The sequence below is a fragment of the Belonocnema kinseyi genome, chromosome 5 (genome assembly GCF_010883055.1).
Source record: "Belonocnema kinseyi isolate 2016_QV_RU_SX_M_011 chromosome 5, B_treatae_v1, whole genome shotgun sequence".
NCBI lineage: Eukaryota > Metazoa > Arthropoda > Insecta > Hymenoptera > Cynipidae > Belonocnema > Belonocnema kinseyi.
Genome location: NC_046661.1, coordinates 128,516,242 through 128,532,507, shown reverse-complemented (window position 1 = coordinate 128,532,507; position 16,266 = coordinate 128,516,242).

Genomic DNA, 16,266 nt, shown 5'->3' with positions numbered 1-16,266 from the left:
TATATCTAGTCGGGAGTGGTGCTGACTGAAAACAGATGATTTGGAACGATTCGCGCGCCATCTGTTGGTCATTCTAAGGACTTATTGAACTACCCTCGTAATGTACGTTGTACAAAATTCAACTATTTTAAAAAGTAATTTTTTTCAAAATGGAACTGCTTTCAAAAATTCGTCATTTCAGAATACGAAATTCAATTACATTGTTAGAAACTTAATTATACTATTTTATTGGCAATACATTTTTTCAGGTGAAAATTCGTGTATTTCGATTGACTAACGAATTTTTGTGAAAATTAAAATATTTTTTGTTTTGAATATCAGATATTAAATGTTTTTTTGACAGTCATATTTTTGTCGTAGATTTTTCAGTTTAAGCAAGAGGTTGTTACATTTTTCGTAATAATAGAAAATTTATAATTTTAGTTAAACGTTATCTTCTTTCTTTGTACACTTAAAATAAAGTTTTATCCACAAATTACGTTTAACGTGACAAAAAGTATTAGTTTTATGTAAAAAAAACATGAAGAAAGTTTTCAACACAAATTAAATAATGAAATTAAAGTTGAGAAAATTAATTTTCTGTTAAATTCCAATCCTTTTCTTCATCTTACCCAGCACTCCGTTCACCCATTCTACTGCCACTTTGTGCCCCTTTCATGCAACAAAACATACATGCTTATAAAACTCCTTTCTACCTCCTCACACTCCTCCAACCAGTGCTTCACTTTTGCACACTAGCTCCTGCAAAATTCACACATCCTCTTCTCTCTAGGAAGCCAAAACCTATTATAATCCTCCGTGCATCCACAACTCAGTCGCGCTATAAGTACCTGCCTTCCTTTCTCTCCTATTTTACACAAAATTTGCGCTCTCTCCCTTAGCACATCCACGCATAGTTCCTACTGAACCTTGACCCTCTTATTCTCTCCTCACCTACTGCCCTCTCTCTCTTCATGCCGTTTTTCTTAACCATCTCATATACCTTCCTTTCTTCCTCGTGCATCTTTCTCAGTTCATCCATAGTTAGTCCTCTCCATCTAAAATACCTTTCAATTTCAAATGCTATCTTTAAACCCCTACGTCTTTTCTCCTTCTTCCACCAACAATACCTAACCAGCTTACTCTTCCGAAAATGTCTTCTCATATTTACACGCTCGACTCCACGTTAAAATCCCTAAACCTATTCTTCATGTGTCCCTCCTAACAATATAGTTAGGCGTATTCCTTGCCAACCTCAGTGACCTCTTCATATACGTCTTCTCTATTCTATTTACCTCCTTGCTTAACTTCCACCCCCATACCTCCACTCTATAAAATAAGTCTTTCATTACTAGCGAATAGAACAATTTTATTTCCCTTACAAAATCATCTGCAATAAACCTCTTTCCTTGCCCCTCAACTGCCTTATTACCACATTACATTATCATCAGCCTCATTTTTTCTCTTTTATATAAAAATCCAATCCCCCAATCCTCCGCAACAGGAAACCCACGAACACAAAGTCTTTCACCTCCTGTACCGCCTCACCTCCTTTTCCGTCCACTTCCACTCCCCTCCCTTATCTCTCCAACTCCTTTTCTTAACACCATAACCTTATACTTTCCGCATTCAATTCTAACCTAGCCTTACCTATGAATCTTCTCGACCATTTTATCACCTCCTTTAAAGTCTTTTCGAATGGTTTCAACTATTTTCTTTGAAATTCGTATTTTTTGTTTAACGTAACTATTTTTAATTTCAATTTAAGTATTTTTGGTCAAAATTATAATTACTTTGTTGAATATCCGGTTTTTGTGCTTAAAGATTTATCATTTTAGTCAAAACTTGATACCTTTGGTTGAAAATTCAAATATTTACTAAAAAATTCATTTTTCTTCGTGAGAATTAATGTTGTATACTCAAAATGTAACTGTTCGATTTTTAGATTTTAACTTAATATTTTTATTCAAGAAAACAATTATTTATTTAAAATTCATGAATTTTGTTAGAAGTTTTTCTTTTTTGTAGTAAAAGAAACCAAAGAGATGAATTTACAACTAAAAATATGAATCTTCGACAAAAAAAAGGTTTCTCAAAAAAGTGGTTCGACCGAAATTTTTAAAAGAAATAGCTTAATTCTTAAGCAAAGAAGATTATTTTTATTTAAACAGCTGCATTTTAATCCAAAAAATATAACATTTTCACTAAAATAAGTGAATTTTTAAATCATTATGAGAAATTTAATTTAAAAACATTAATTTTCATCGAAAAAACATTCACTTTGACTTTTCAAAAAAAAATCAGAGTTTTAAGCAAAAAGTTATTTTTCAACGAAATAATCGAATTTTTAACTGAAATTGATTTCCCTAAAAAATTCTTGAATTTTTTAACAAAGGAGTTGCACCTTAATACTAAAATAGATGAATTTTCAAATTAAAAGACTAATTTCCAAAAAACAGTTGAATTTCCATCCCAAAAACATTTCAGTTGAATTTTTATCCAAAAAATATAACAGCTGAATTTTCAATACAAAAATATGAATTTGAAACAAAAAGTAAATTATGTGCGATAATTGTTGAATTTTGAACCCAACAGGTGAATTTTTAATCAAGAAGGATGGTGTTTTTTAACAAAATTGTTGAATTCTGAAACAAATGATCCAATTTATAAGTGAAAAGATAATCTTCAGAAGGAAGCAAATGCAAAAAAATACAAAGCAATTGAATTACGAACAAGAATATTATAACAGGATAACAGCAAATCTTTATTTTAAATATTCTCTAATTTTGCCCTAACCAATTTTTTATTTTCCCTTGTCCATTAATAATAATTGAATACCTTTTGCAAAAGTTTTGTTTTGAATTAACGAATTTTCCTTGACCAAAAAAATTATCCGACTTTTTCTTTAATTGTTCTTGGCTGGGTGTTTTCAGCTTTAGAAAACTCATCGAGAAACATTTAAAACTGCAAGGAGTGCAACATTCAGTAGAACGTTCTTAATATGAAACTTAAGTCAATTTTTACAATCTATATCACGTTTTATTTTTGAAAAATCATGAAGCAAAAGTTGTCCCATGCGTAAATGATTTGAGTCCAAAAAAGCTTAATTTAATTATAAGTAAACTTGTATTTATTTTTTTTCCATTTAGTGTTTCAAAAACTCTAATGGAAGAAAGAATGTAATTTTATTTTATTAGTATTTTTATTTTGTAAATTTATACTATAGATATACTTTAAGGTTACAGTTTCGTGTCTGAGTAGTTCGCTTACAATAGTCTTAACTATTTCAATACGAATTTATAAGCAAGCATCATACTTTCTTAGTATTTTTTTTTTGCTGATTCTGGCAACGCAACATAGTAGATGACATCAAAGTGACATCCTTTCTAACCTCGTTGAGACTTTTCACCAAAATAGCTTCAATTTTTAGAGGTTGCAAAGTTTATCAGCAAAACATTTTATCTTTTGTTCTTTCTCTATCATCAACAGATGTTCATATTTTAACCTTATATTTTGTGATTCCTGCTGTGTCTGCGACTTAGCCAGGATGCTAGAGTCCTAGGATTAATCCTGGGTGTATCATGATGTTGTCTAAAACTATAACCAGCCTCTGATTCAAAGTCTTCAACAGAAAGTCGAGCCATTTGAAAGTTGAATGTGTCACTTTGCACATTTGGATGAGCAAAAAATGTTAATCTCGGAGGTTGAAGAGCAGGTGAACTACTTCGGTTGAAGCTTATGGCGGGATGATGAACCAATGGTCTCTGATCTATAAGATTGCACTCTCCCAGTTGAGCGGCATCTCTTTCTATTTGGTAGGCCTGTATCGCGCGAAGAGCACTTTGAGGAACCCAGGAACCCAATTTTTCTGCACCAGCCCACTGTTCGGTTTCCCTTAGCCACTCATTAACGGTAACGTTCTGAACCTCGTACTCTGTTGCATCACTGCTGGGCTCCTTTAGTAAAATAATTTTCCATCCTATGAGACATGGAAAAATGAGACGACCTTGATGCTTTCCCAGTGGGCACAAAGTTTGCCGTCGTCTTTACGACATCGTTACGACATCTTTACGATAACTTGATGACATCCTATGTCCATGTCATTAAGGTTCTCTTTACGATATCGTAAATAAGTCGCATGATCTGACGATGTCTTTACGACATCGTAAAGACAGCGAAACGACATGGACATAGGGCGTCGTAAAGTTTTAAAGATGTCGTAACGATGTCGTCAAGACGTCGCCAAGTTTTGTGCCCACTTGGTTCCAATGAGGGTTCCAATGAGTCACTTTGTTCAAGAATTTCCTGAAGAGTGATTGCTGATGACGATAATAATAAATACCGCATTTATCAGTTTATATACTTAAGCCCTTATCTTCTTTACTTCAAATGATCTGATGATCAATTGGTCTATGAAGGTTTTGTAAGTAACGCTGTCAAGATATACTTTCTTCTTATAAATTGGATAATATGTGGTATTTTGCTATTAGATAAAGCATATTTTTTCTTTGCATAACTTACAATTTAAAAGAATTTGACGCCCTCTGAGCCCAAAATAAATTGCTTTATTCACATCTTTGAGTCAATGTTTGAGCTTAAAATAATAAAGTCGTAAGATTTGAGCATATGTTTTGTAAATCATTTCACGAAATAAATCTGGGCTATAAGCTCTGTCTAGAACTACAAACCCTAATAATAAGAAATAAAATAATTTGAGAAAAATCTTAGACAATTTTCTGAAAAATTTGATGGTGAATATTTCTAAAAAAATCTTTCGAATGCTACTTTCATAAAAATGAAAATGTTACACAGTCACATTCTTCTATTCAAGTTTTTTCTTTAATCTAGGTTTTCCCATTCAGGCGCAATGGCATTTTTATATATCTCACTGTCTTAAAACAAATTAAGATGGCCCTTGATTTTCAAAATAATATTTTTTTTATAAACTTCCGAAAAGCGCTCACCTCCGATTCATTCGAAACTTCGTATACGTCCAAATACATAGGTATACAGTATTTCAAATTAATCGAATGTAAGCGCTTTTCGGAAGTCCACGTTATTTTTTTTTCTTGCCCCCTAGTTTTGTTCGAATGCCTAAAGATATCATTGAGAGAAATTCTCACTTGTATTAGAAGAAAGCTTTTTGAAACAAATAGAATTTCCTTTTGGATTTCAGGTTAGAGGAAATTTCATTCTTCTCAAGAAGTATCATTTTCACAGCAAACATTATGCTTTTGCGACATAATTTATAATCATGCCAAATGATTTATATGGGAAAAAGGAAAAAAAAAGGAAAAATATAAAACTACCGTAACTTATAATTTGCGCTACACATTAAAACAATCTTTTTGACAACAATATTATTTAGTGATTTTTCAGTAAATTATATATCCTTATTCACCTTTTTGTATATTACTGTTATCTATGGTTTTTGAAACAACTCTTCACTGATAACACAATTAACAATTTTTTAAATAAATTTTGTTTTTAATAAATTGATAAAATAATTCAAAGTGAGAAACAACTATTTTGGATACTGAAACACACTCAAATGTAATATTTATATATCTTTACTGAAAAAATATTTAAACTATTTTTAATTGCTTTAACAATTGAATCTTGTCACGAAAACTAAGGTAAACATTGATCAACAAAAAGATACATAATAATATGCAAAACTGTTGAAAAATTCCTTTATCAAATACTTTCTTTCCTATTTTTCTTCAATAAGCTACGTATCTAAGCAAAGAAGTATTTTTCGGGCAGACCATAATTTATTTAAAGAAATAATAACATTGTTAATATTCATTATAAGACTCATGAGATTTATAATATATGCCGGTTTTTCGCCTTCTATAAGAAAGCGAATGTTTAAAAAAATAAAAATTAGTTAAGAAATTAATAGAAATTACAAATTTATCCATTCCTGTTACTTTCGCAGTAAAAGATTTTTTTAAATGTAATCATTAATCTTATCATTATATGATACTGCTAATCAGCACTAGTAGAGGATTCTTCGGGGTGTTATAGGACGGTCTTAAAATTGAAAATATAGGGTAAGAATCTTTTATTAATTTCAAAAAAGACTTTCCCTTACTCAACCATTATCTTATTTTCCCATTGGGCACAAAATTTGGTGACGTCTTCACGACATCGTTACGACATCTTTAAGACAACTTTACGACATCCTATTTCCATATCGTTTTGGTGACATTGCGATATCATAAATACACCTTAAAGACATGGACATAGGATGTCGTAAAGTTGTCGTACAGGTGTCGTAACGATGTCGTAAAGACCGCCAAATTTTGTGCCCAATGGGTTGTCAGGTGCTGCAAGTAAAATGTTTCAAAGAATCTGTATTATAATCAGAGAATAACAGAACTTATTAACGTCTTTTCAATCTCATTAGTAGCTTAAGGGAAATGCACCCGACCGTGAGTCGAATGTTCTGTGGTTCGATTCTTAGCGGAGCAAATGAGAAGATCATTTTTCAGGAAAAACTTTAATTAAAAAGATTGCTTGAAAAATTTGACTTGTAACACCTAGCAAATAATTCGTATATTTCAGAAATAGGATTCTTATCTAGATCTCTCTGGTAGCTTGAAGGAAAAGCACCCGACCAGCAATCGAAAGTTCTGTGGTTCGATTCCCGGCGGAGCGAAACAGAAGTTCTTTTTTCAGAAAAAAATTTATTTAAAAAGACATGATCTTCTTTGGCTAAAATCCTTGAGCTTAGGTGCCAGCACAAAGTTTACAAGGGTATCGGAGAGCATTTTTGAAGAGATATTGTCACTAAGTTACCTGTATGAATTACAATAACAAAGACTTATTCTGCTTTTTTAAACCGCAATTTAAAAAGGTTCTAAATTTTATGAAAATCCGTCATTTTCGAGCATTATTCTAAGAAAAGATAGTTAAAGACAATAATAAATCATTTGAAAGATTTTTTTGTTAATGTAGATTAATTCTTACCTTACATCTTAAAATAAATAACAAATATATTTTGAGAGCTTTTCAGGGTTTTGAAACGCGGCTTAGTATTTGTCCTGGAATTTTAAAGAATTTTCTAACAGTGTATGCAATATTGAGAAAAAAATTAGTGATGCACACAGACAATATAAGTGATACAATGACTTGAAAAAAAAAGAAAACATGATAACAGATTCTATATAAAGCGACGAACACAGAATTTATTTTTCTCATTGCCAATTGCATTTTCTATGAAATTCTTCATGAAATTGGCTTCTCTATTCTGAGATAATGGGGACCGCTACTGCTAACCTCTTTATAACCTCATCAGTTTTCTTTCATTTTTTTGGTAGGTGAAATTTATCAGATAGTATCATAAACAAAATAGAACGTTTAATTAGTTTCGCTCGTCTTCGCGAGAACCTCGCTCAACAATCCACCGAAATTTAAATTCTTACGTATTTTTATTTATACAATTTTTTCCAAATCGTTCAAATTTAATCCGTGCTTCATACATTTTGAAATTGCCATAGGATTTTAGGTGAGAAGAGCTTAGCTTTTGACCTAATGAAAAAAACAAGTACAGTCCATCTTCTCAATAGTGCCCCTCTCAATAGTGCCGAGAATCCTAATCCGAGCTCGGGCTCTATCCCTACTCCTGCTTTTTTCCCCAATCACCTAAAGTTCTGTACGGACCCCTGTAACAAACCGTAACAAAATATTTCTACAGCCCCCCCCCCTTCCCACCCCGCCATTTTAATTCTGCGTAATTTTTAGTTTTCAGAAATATTTTTCTAGTTACTGCTAGTAGAATTAAGCAGGGTGTTCGAGAACTTCAGTTTTAAAATTTCCTGACTTTTCCTCGAATAATTTTTCATTTTCCTAATCAATAATATTCAAATATCAGCAATTTAATCTTGTAATATTTTCAACATAGAATCATTTATGAAAGGAATGAAACAGCATTTCAGATACAAATTTAAAATATTCAACTGATACAAATTTACAAATACAATACAAATTTTTATACTCAAGAAAGATATAAAATTTCATCTGAATTTTTGAACCTTTAAGTCAATAGACGAACTTTGTTTACAAAAATGTAATGTTCAAAACAAAATATGACTTTTCACCAAAAATCTAATTGTTCATGAAACTGACGAATTTTTACCCAACAAACGCGAAATTTTTGACCAAGAAAATTATTTTTTTACTAAAAAAGGAGAATTTTCAACTAAACAAGATTAATCTTTAAAAAATGGAAAAGTTAAATTCTCGGCTAAAAAGTTAATTTTCAAAGTGATTCAATTGAATTTTTCAATCAAAATATTTGAATACTCAAGCAAAGAAGGATAAAAAAAGTTGCATTTTTGTACAAAAAAATTATATTTCTACTAAAACAAATAAATGTTTGAATGGTTGAATTTTCTCTTCGAGTTTACTTTTCAAATTAAAAATATGAATTTTTGAACCAAAAATAAGTTTCTACGAAAAAAATTAATTTTAAATCTAAAACTACGAACTTTTCCAACCAAATAGGATGGATTTTTAACAAAATTGGGTAATTCTTTACCAACTAGTTGCATTTTAATCCAAGAAAGATTAAATTTGTACTAAAACAGATGAATTTTAAATAAAAAATTACAAACTTCTTTGTTAAAAGATGAACTTTTATCCAGAAAATATTTCAGTTAATTTTTAATACCAAAATATAAATCTTAAACAATAAGTATGATTTTTAACAAATCAGTTTAATTTTCAACCAAGGAGGTGCATTTTATCCAAGAAAGATAACATTTCTCTTGAAATAGATTAATTTTTTATTTTTTAAATTTCAAGAAATATTTGAATTTTCATCCAAAAAGATTTCAAAATATAGTTGCTGTTCTCAAAAATTTAGTTGACAGAGCTCTGCGTTTGTCACATGTTGCATTTCACAAAAGAGAGTTAAATTTTGTTAGGAATATCCTTTTCCTAAATTATTACCCACAAAAGTTAATTGAGAAAAATATTAAAATTAGAGTTAAACAAATTAAAAGCAGACAAAGAAATTTTTTGCCTGCAGAAAATCAGAGGGAATTGAGAGAGCATAGTTTTTTTAATACTCTTGTTCTTCCATTTTTTGGTCAAGTTTCGAAAACTGTTGAAAAACAGTTGAATTTGCAGCCAAGAAGAATATCCTTTTAAAAATAGTTAAATATGCAACCAAACAATAAAATTTATAACTAAAAAGATCATCGCAGGAGAAAGTTCTTGCGAATTTGCAAAAAATAGTTCCATGAGCAATAATGTCAGCGCGCTACTATTGAGAAAGGACTTCCGAAATTCGTACAAGCTCGAGAGCGTGATATTGGTGGGAGAACCCCATTCCGAGAAAAGTTTTTCGATCGCGGCACTATTGAGAAGATGCACTATATTTTCATTTTAAATTTCAGATTAAGGTAAATAAATTACTTAATAGAATTAATTACTTAATGAATTAATAATTACAGGTAAACACACCAGTCAGTAACACTGTCAGTTTTCAAGTGCACAAAAAAGTGAAGTAAGAAAGGATTCTTTTTTTGATCTCTCTACTAGCTTATGGGAAAAGCACCCGGCCATAATTCGGAAAATCTGTGATTCAATTCCCAACGGAGCGAAGGAGAACTGTTTTATCAAAAAAAAAATGAATTTCAAAAATGTTTAATTTATATCTCTATCTAGATTGAAGAACCGTTAAGATACTTCTGTTATATGAAGAGTTAACTTAGATTGATAGTATTTATTTTTTATTTAAACGGTGGGTGAAAATATATTTACACTGACTGGTGGTTATCATCTTTCTGAAGATAATACAGATTCCTTGAAAAATTTGACCTGGAAAAAGATTATTTGTATTTCTAAAAAAGGATTTTTCTTTCAATCTCTCTCATAGCTTAAGGGAAAAACACCCGATCGGCAATCGGAAGTTCTTTGGTTCGATTCCTGGCGGAGTGAAGGAAAATATCTTTTTTCAGAACAAAATTAATTTTTCAAGTTTTTAATTTTTTGAGTGCTTCGTACGAGAGGATGGGCTAGTAACAGCTGTGTACCTTTTAATGGCAGTGTTTTCCGCCTGTCACTGACAGGTCCAATAAGGCGTTTGAAATCGTATGGTTTTACTATATTTGTAAATAATATTTCAAACTATACGTATGCGATGGTTAGATTAGAGGGTAAATATATCCACTGAACCGCAACTTCAACAACATACTTTTTGAATACTTTTGTAATAAGAATTACCATCAAATTTGAAAGAGTTGAAAAAAGACAATAAAGTTAACGGCCATAATGTTTTTTGTCACTCCAAACAAGACTACTTCTTCTTGAAATATATTTTCCTTGGCCCTGTCACTAATCTGTCCCTTCACGAACTCTCGGATCAGTTAATATTATGGCGCATAAGGGACCGTCTATAAAAGATGTCCGCAGATGGGGGGCGGAAGGGTACCAAAATCAGACGAAAGTGGACAATGAAGGGGGGGGGGGTTCAATCCATTTCCGGACGTCTACTTTTTCAAATTCAATCATTTCCATGTAATGACGTACATTTCTTAAAATTCCTCTATTTAATGATATGTAAGAGACTTCAAATTCTCTTGTGGTGGTTCAGGCGATTGCGTCGTCATCCAGCGATTCCGAGGAAGACCATCTAGTATTACCAGATGTTTTTTTTTATGTACTTTTTGACAGAAAGTTCTATGTTTGTTTATAAGAATAAATTTTTCTTAAGTTGACGAGGGCTTTAATCTCATACAGGGTGGAAACGCTGGGGCTTACATACATGGCGAATTGAATGCTACCCGAATTGCACAAAAGCAGAGGAAAAGCCATTATACAGGAGTATGTTCATGATAATTTCCATGGTTGCGTTCGAAACTTCAAACGGATTCAAGTGTCAAAACAATATAGGTTATGTTATATAGTAATCACAAATAATAAAAGTGTTTAATTAATAATGAAGTAAGACATTATGAACTGAGAAGTAAATGTCATTTTTTTTCTGTGCCAATAACATTATAGAATGGCTGCTAAGTGACAAATAATATAAAATAGTAATAATATTATGTGCTTCCAGTGGGCGAAGAGTGAATGGCTTTTAATGCTTATTTTTACTGCATAAAAAAAGTATGTTATGAATAGACAGGATATGTTTCAAATAAAGTGAATGAAATATTACATGCGTAAACTTTAAATTAACATTTCCTACATTTACTGACAGCGATTAGGGTAAACAGGTGAATCTGAACATAATCGTTTGAAGTTTCGAACGCAACCATGGAAACTATTATAAACTTGATCCGAAGATGCACGGACTTGGCCGAATGGCCGATCCGAATGCAACTTTAAAGGCGCGAAATATAAAAATACCCCTGTATAATGGCTTCTGCCCTGCTGTTGTGCAATTCGGGTAGCATTCAACTCGCCATGTATGTAAGCCCCAGCGTGTCCACCCTGTATAATTCTATCATGATGAAAAAAAATTGTAAATATGACAAAAGAGGGGGGGGTACCTGCTTTTGGGTCGTCCTTCAAGGGGGAGGGTCTGGAAATCGGACAAACTCAGACAAGCAGGGGAGGGTGTCTAAAATTTGCCGTCAAGGCATCCTCTGTATTCTAGGCTAAAGTGCCCTTAGGATACTGTCACACCTCTTCCTGCCTGTCCAGTGCAGGCAGGCAGCCTCCCGAGACCGTTCACACGTTGGTTTTTCCGTCTGTGGAAAATCTTAAAATCGCGCGGGATTTTTAAATATTGTTAAATTTTTTAATGAAATAAACCAGGTTTTTACAGTTGAAGTTGACAATTCTGATAAGGAGTTTCATTTTTCTAATAAGTATATTTATAAATAAAGAACACTGTTCGATTAAAAAAAAGAACGGAAAGCATGTATTTAATTGATATAATTTTTTTTATTCCAGTTAAAACGTCAGTTAAAAACTATATACGCAATGTGTGTTACTGTTTGTTTATATGTCATGCGTTCTTAAAAATTATTGTCGATATTGTTTTGCCTGTACTCAATTTTTAACAATTTATTGCAAAGTATAGACAGTTAGCAATATATAAAAATATTACATATATGGTACTATTAGGTCGAACTTTCTAGAAGCTACGAAAAACCTCTCACCTCCTCCCCTAGCCGCTTAGTGCAAGGTATATACAGTAAGCAATACATATGAGTATAACGTATATGGTATTATTAGGCGGAACTTTCTAGAAGCTTCGAAAAACCTCTTACCCCCTCCCATAGCCGCTCAGTGCAAGGTACAGGCAGTTAGTAATATATACGTGTATTCCATATATGGTACTATTAGGCATACGCGATGGTGTTGGCAGATAGGCTGTTCAAGGACATGGAGGGGAAAGGAATATTGCCGGAGACGCAGGCGGGATTTAGGGAGGGAAGAAGTACTATTGACAATATTTACGTTTTGCAGCACTTGGTGGATAGAGAACTAACCAAAAAGGGTGCCAAAATGTACGTGTTTTTTGTAGAGCTAAAGGGCGCGTTCCCTTCGGTGGATAGGAGGATGTTATGGGAGGCGATGGAAGGGCGACGAGTATTTCTTTTTTTAATCGTTTTGGCTCATGAAAACTATGATAAAAGAATAGTTAATAAAAGAGAGTTGTTTGCGCAAAAATTTATTTTTTTAATCTAACCTCAAAACTAGTTTGAGTCTACAATCATTGATTCATTAATAAGAGTTGAATTTCAAACGCTTCAAGTTTTAATTCTCCGATTTTTAATCATTTCAATCGGATAGTATTTTTAATTATCACTCTCCAAATTTGAAATGGTAAAATATAACTTATTGTCAGTTAAATTATACTAATTTCTGTGGCTAGAATTGAGTCAATGGCAATTTGTAGAATTGTATTGATTGAATTATTAAGACAAAAATTACTAATTTACTCATTTATATATACCTGCACTGATATATCTGATTGATCGGTTATACTTGTATTCAAGAAGACAGTTAATTAGAAGAGGTTATGTTCCAAATATATTTACGTACTACTTTTAAATGTGAAAATATTTCTCCACTTTCAGTAATTAATCTAGAACATTTTGAATTTCTGTCCAATTGACAAAATTCATCAGGACGATTTCTAAATCTGGTTAAAATACATTTCAACCATATTTTTCAAAATGAGCTGAGGACACCTTTTGACGGAGGCGTGTTTTGAGTTAATTGTGAAATTAACATTTTTCATAGGATTAATTTCTAGCAAATTTCATTGGTTGATAGCCTAAATACGAACTCAATATGTCAAATAGATTCAAAGATTAATTCAAAACAGGTCTGTGTGAAAAGATACCCTGATTATATTTGGCTTTTCACAACATTTTTTATTCTCTCCAAAATTAACACTGTACAAGTACAACGCATTTTCATCATCTGCTACCAATTTGGGCGCCTTACTTTGAATTGGTCTCCAGATTTTAATTTTCCTTTTTATTCTTCTCAATTTTGATTTCATAAACACAAATTTTCAACAAAATATATTAAAATAGTTTAATTTTTGAGCAAATAATTTCATTAAAACCAAAAATATTAATTTTTAACGGAAAAGTTAATTTACAAACGAATCCTACTTCAATTTTCTACCGTATTGTTAAGTCCTTAATAAAAAAAGACTAATGTTTACCTTAACAATTGCATTTTTAATAAAAAGACTATGTAGAAAAATCAAGAAAATTAATTTTCGACCAAAAAGATAAATTTTCAACAAAATAAATGAATTTACTACCAAATAATTAAAGTTTAAACTTATAAAGGATAAATTTCTAACAAAAGTGGAAAATTGCAATATTCAAATGAAAAATTGTTTTTGAACAAAGCAAAAAACCCAAAATGTAAAGAAAATTTTTACATGTCAAAAAAAGATTAATTTTTATCTAAATCGAGGAATTAAATTTTTAACAAAAGAGCCAACTCCAAAGATCAAGGTGAGTCCTAAAAATATGAATTTGTAATGATAAATTTTAACTTTTAACCAAGTTGTTTAATTTTCAATTAAAGAAGATAAATTGCAAACAAAATAGTTATATTTTTAAGGAAAGAAATAAATCTTCTAGCATTAAATTAATAATCTACAAAATAAGACGAGCTTTCAACAAATCATATTAATTTTTAACAAAAATTGTGAATTTGAAAGCCAGGAGGACGATTTACCTATAAAAAGGTTGAATTTTTAACTATAAGTATATAATTTTTTAAGAAGAAAGTTAACTTTCTGCCAACAATTTTACTTTTCATTAAACCAGTTTATTGGTTATAAAAATTGTTTAATTTGGAATAAAGGAACTTAATTTTCAACCGAATAATTCAATTTTTTACCAAATTGCTTAATCATCAACCAAATTAGATTAATGTAAGCCCAAACAGTTGCATTTTTAATTTAAAATGACCCTTTTTCAACGCAGAAAATTTATTTTCGGTAGGAAAAGACAAATTTTTAGCAAAATACATGAATTTTCAATTAGATAGGAGCAATTTTAAACAAATATAATAGTAGACTTTCTAACAAAAAGCAATTAAGCGAAGAAACGAGAAAAGGGGGTTTCTTAAAAACAGAGAAAAAAACAATTCTTCAAATGTTAATAACAAGGAAACATACTAAATGTTATCTGACTTCGTAACTTTTCTTCCAACTTTCTTCTAACTTTTCTTCTTTCTTTCCCTTTTCGAACTTTTAATTTTTTAATTTTAATTAGTTGAAACGATAATTTTTAATGAAGTTTACTGACGGCCCCTTAAAGTTTCGATTTTTATATTTAATGAAATTATCCTTATAATGTGTGGTTTAAAAATTTTTTAGCATAAAAATACACAATGAAAAATCGACAAGACTCAGAAAACGAGATTACAACAATTAAAAGAATGACAGAGAACAAGTTTATCGAGACTATACTGAAGAAGCTTTATTTTCAATTTTATTTATATTGGATAAAATATCAACATTACAGAGAAAAGTAACAGCGTTTTACTTTAAAGAATTCAAATGATTCAAAAACTAAAATTAACAAAACAAAAATTAAAGGGCCTCTAATTTTTCTTATTCTCGTCATTTATGATTGAGAAAGTATAAGAAAAGAAAGGTCCGAAAAGTCCGAAAAGAGAGGACGAGTTTGTTAAACAGCCATTTTGGATAAATGTTAAAAAATTGAGGGCATTTGAAAAACGAGAAAAACGAGTCCGCAGCGCGAATGTTACGATAATAATGTGTACTTCAAAGCCTACAGAGCTTTGAGAAACTTAATCTTTGACAATACTTACTTGAGTAAAAAATTAAAAATATGAATACGCATATAAATACTGCGATCTGAAGAGATCTTTTTGATAAAGTTTCATTCAGGCATTCCAAATGCAAAGAATAAATATCTGAGCGCGAATCGCGGGATTCCACCGAAGCGCGCCCTAGGCGCGCTCAAATTTGCGAGCCACGGGCACAGTGCTACGACTATCAGTAGTGGACCAGGGAACAGAAAGAGAGAACGAATCGACAAAGTGCACCTGTCCTTTTCGAAGAATGATGATTGGTTCTACTCATCCTCCATATGCTTTCATTAGAAAAAGATCAACTGAGGAATCACCAATTATCATCCTTAGAAAAGGACGGGTCCACGTTCTCGATTTGTTCTCTCTTTCTACTCCCTCGTCAACTTCCGACAGCCGTAGTCAGCGGTCCAACACTATGTCAATAGTAATTTACATAGTGTAAGAAACTAGGCATGTAAAATACCTAGTAATTTACCGTAGAAAACTATGTAAATTACCTAGGGTATTTTACTTACCCATTCCTGATCACTCTTCTTCTTTTCTCAGGGTTGTGCACGTAATATACCTTAGATAAATTACATGAGGATTTTGGCGTAATTTACGTACGAATATTGCGTCCTCAGTTTTGTACAAAACCAAAGATATTATAAACGTAGATGCGGTGCGGGGCGTCGGAGTGGGGAATTGTATATATAGGACATCACATTTTCTGCCCTATCGAGGTGCTGCCCTCATCGTACTACGAAGGCGAATTCTTGTTTTCTCATTCTTCGTAAAATATGACGGTAAAGCAGTAGAAAATTTTTTTGAGGTTAGAAAAGTTTGACATGTATGTATCGCTGAATTTTTTCAGATCTGAAGTTTGATCCAGATTTTCGGTACAGTCTTTTTTTAATTATACACCAAAAGAAACAACTTTTTTAATGTTTGAAGTATTTAAACATTATTGTTTAAATTTAAAATAATAATTAAAACAAAATATATTTCCTGATAAGATATTTTGGTTGA